The 3855-nt window shown below is 45.5% G+C and overlaps 1 pseudogene across 1 annotated transcript; it reads right to left on the bottom strand.

Moving 5' to 3' along the window:
• Positions 1–457: 457 nt before the first annotated feature.
• LOC310800379 (deoxyribonuclease gamma pseudogene) lies at positions 458–1423 on the bottom strand (annotated as a pseudogene). The gene has a single exon. The product of its transcript is annotated as a deoxyribonuclease gamma pseudogene (transcript).
• Between the last annotated feature and the right edge of the window lie 2432 nt (positions 1424–3855).

Here is a 3855-nt window from a genome sequence, read left to right as displayed (position 1 = left end):
CTGAGTAGTAGTTGAATGGGTGAGATTATACGGACATCAAATACGTGCAAGGCTATAGCAGTAAATGCTATCAGTGAAAAGAGGTAGCGATTGGACACTTGTAACCATGTAATTTTACAAATGATACACAAAATTGCTGAACTTGAATGAACATTTATTTAACTGTCTGTCTGCTTACTGTCTGTAATGAACTTATACATCAAGAACTAACCTAAAAAAAACACTTATGAATAAAAAATAGTTTTAGTGCACTTAAAGGATAGTGTCTGTCAGACACTATCAACATGCCAAAAGTTAAGAGTTACTACCATCCTGGATGTGTTGTACTTGCTTCATACAGCCTGTAGTCGGGTTCAGGAGCACTGAGGAGGCTTATTTTTGGACAAAATAAATTATCATATAAATCATCGTCATATTAGAGAAACCCCCACAGGTGTTCTTGTCCTGTTCACACTCTCTATGGGGGCCAAACCCCCACAAGGCCCCCCATAACTCGAACCCTGGTGAAGGCAAGGAGGATGAGGATGAGGAGGAGACTGAGGAAGACTTGCTGTTGTCTGGATGTCCCGGCCTTCAACAAGACCTCCACTGGGTAATGGTCACTGACGTCCAGCGCCTGCTGCTCTGTGAGTCGGTATTCCTTTTGGAAGTCAAACGGTTTGGCTGAAAGAGGCACAATGGCTCTGGCAAACTTCTCCCCATGTACAACAATCCTGTCGTAGGCGCAGGAGGTGGACTCTCGCACGGTGGTGTCAGTCTTCTCAGGAATGAGCCAAAGGAAGGCACTGTTACTAATCAGACGGACATCTTTCCTGTTCTTCTTGGGCAGGTAGCCACAGTCTGCATTGAAGTCCCCCAGAAACATCACATCCTCAGTTTTCCACCTCTTCTTTACATCTTGGAAAACGTCATAGAGAGCATCTAGCTCCTTGGTGGTTTTGGATGGAGTGGTGTGCTGGGCTATCAGGACAAACTGCTTTATAGTTGTCTTGGGGGCTTTGAAGCGAACAGCAAAAGGCTCTCTGGAGAAAGCATCGACATCTCCTGGGAGATTGTCTGGGTACTGGTACTGGTCCATCAAAGTCACTGAGCCAGTTCTGTAGACAAACACATACTGCTCCTGATAGGTGGTGCCAGATCTGCCCAGTCTTTCACTGGCAACAGCTTTATACTCATGAACACCATCATGCTGGTTGAGTTGGGTCAACAGCTGTGGCAAAGCTTTGTGTTTGCTGTCTCTCACTTCCTGAAGTAAACACACATCACAGCGGCTGATGAGCCTGACAAGTGTGTGCATGACTTCGTTCTTGCTGGCCTTGCTCTCCCCAAAGCTATGGAGGTTGAAGGTACAAATTCTGAATTCTGATGCACCCTGAACGCCACACAACCACGACAGGAGGAGGAGGAGGAAAGAAGACTTCATGGTACATTCACCTCTATATAGTTGAGGGACTCTCAGGGGACTCTGGATTCGTTTGGTCCTCTTCACCTGCCACTTAATTGCTTCTCTCTCTGTTCAATGTTCGGTAAAGTTGGAAATGGGAAGGGACAGTCTGCTCCAGGCTTTTTAAACGTTCGTCCAGCAGCATGATGACGCTACGTATGACGTCACTGTAGGCCCTGCGTTCGTCCAGCACGGTCCAGGCAGCAACGTTCGCTGCTGATTCGCCGAACCAGGTCGTCCAGCAGCATGACGGAGTGGGAGTTCCAGTGGGAGTTCCAGTGAAAAGGTAACCTAACGCTGCCAGATGGATGTAGCCTAGTCTGGGCACCTTCCACCCCGCTTTTTGTCATGGGGGCGTAAACCCCGGACCCAGAATTAACACCGGATGGCAATGCGCCTAACAACGTCTTTGTTGCCGTTAGCTTGACGCGGTGATGTTACCTAATAGAGTCTGATCAAAACAAAGCTAGCGTTACATAAAACAAAACGTTTATGCAATATGGCATCTCCGCCACCACCGCCTGACACACCGGTCAAAACGGTGAAAGAGGATTCTGATACTTGGGGCAAATTGTCAAGTTAACGTGAAAGTTGACGAGCTAGAAACGCTGCCATCCGGTCTAGGGCGGGCTCTAGGCGGGAACCAGTAGGGTGACAAAATCAATTGTGGGCGGGAGCCAGGCTCTTTCTCGCCGAGAAGAGCCTGGTGACGCGAGGTTAGATGTAGCCTAAGTTCGTTCACATTTGTTTCACAACCAAACATTGTGAATTTGTGGAACAATGCCGCCCCCATCTGGCGGAGTCAGGCTAGTGAAAAGGTGGGATAATTGCAATTGCACCTGTGAGTGTGACCTAGCTCTGGACCTAGCTAGCTAATTCTCCGGCGCATCAGGTGCGCTTGCTTGGCTTCACTCTGGCAGACTGTGGCAGACAGTAGGCTAGTAGCCTCCAGCTCCACGTGCATGGGAGCACTGTATCCCCTGTTGCTGCTGACTTGGGAAGAAGAGGGCATTTCGTGCAACAAGAAAGACTTACATAAAACAATAGCGTGATTATTAGCCTTCGTTCCATTTTTACATGAGAAGTTTACTGCGTCGTCAAGGGAAAGGCGAGCGGGGGCTCCATCCGTTGGACAGCCAGGTAAGTAGGCTTGTATGTGAAATAAGAGTCATTTTATTTATGAACAAAACTTGCTACTTCTTAAATGTATAAAATTGAAGTCTCACATGAACGGAAGAGTCTTGTAGAAAAAAAGAATGTAATTGTGCTGTATTTTTTATGTTGAACTTAGTTTTTATGATTAAACTTGATGTTTTTTTAATGGAACAGGTAGTTTGAAAAAGATTGCAGAAGACCATGTTGTCATGATAGCATTCTGTTCTGGCTTTGCTTTCAGTTTGGAAGTGACAAAACAGGTCTATAGACTGTTTCAAAACTTTCAACTCGACAACAAACATTCTAAATTGCCCCCAGCTTACTTCCTATTGCAGGGTCTGTTAGTACAGTAACTGACAGGACATAAGCTAGATTCCAAACTGTTCCCTAGCAACACAATTCATTGAAAACTGTCTATATATACTGTTGCTTGTTTTCATTCCATCCCTAGATACTGTAGTGTGGGAAGTGTGATAGGGGTTACTGTACTGTGTATGAGGCAAGCTATGTGTTTTAACCACTGATCTATACAATATGGACAGAGCTATCCCATTGATTTATAATAATATAATAATATGGACAGAGCTATCCCATTGTCCTTGCACAGCTCACGTGAGATGGGAGTTTCCCAGAGCGGCAGCTCCGCCTGCTATTGGTCCATGATCGGCAAGCTGCGCGATCATTGGACAGGCGACCTGTCAATCACCCCCTTTTCTATCATCTATTTTACTCCAAATGGGCTAGTTATATAACAAATGACCCCCATACAGTTGTTATGAAAAGGTTAAATTAGCTATATAGCCCTAACCTCGCGTCACCAGGCTCTTCTCGGCGAGAAAGAGCCTGGCTTCCGTTCACAATTGATTTTGTCACCCTACCTGGTTCCGGCCTAAAGCCCGCCCTAGACAGGAAGGGCAGCGTTTCTAGCTCGTCAACTTTTACGTTAACTTGACAATTTGACACAAGTATCAGAACGGCAAACAACAAAACAAAAGATGGAGGTACCGAACAAAGTTTTTGAAGAAGTTCTTTTAGAAACATTGCGGATTCACAATCTCACATCTTTTAAGCCAATACAGAGCTTTAATCGAGGCAAGAGACGTCAAGCTAACGGCAACAAAGACGTTTTTTGGCGCACTGCCTTTGTTGGCAGTTTCATTTTTTTTTTTTTTTTTTTCCAATTTTTTTTTCATTCTGGTTCCGTGGTTTACGCCCCATGACAAAAAGCGGGGTGAAAGGTGCCCAGACTAATATAG

The sequence above is a fragment of the Poromitra crassiceps genome (genome assembly GCF_964638095.1).
Source record: "Poromitra crassiceps genome assembly, chromosome: 30".
Classification (NCBI taxonomy): Eukaryota; Metazoa; Chordata; class Actinopteri; order Beryciformes; family Melamphaidae; genus Poromitra; species Poromitra crassiceps.
The sequence above is the reverse complement of the archived record's forward strand: the minus strand, read 5'-3'. Positions and strand labels throughout refer to the sequence as shown.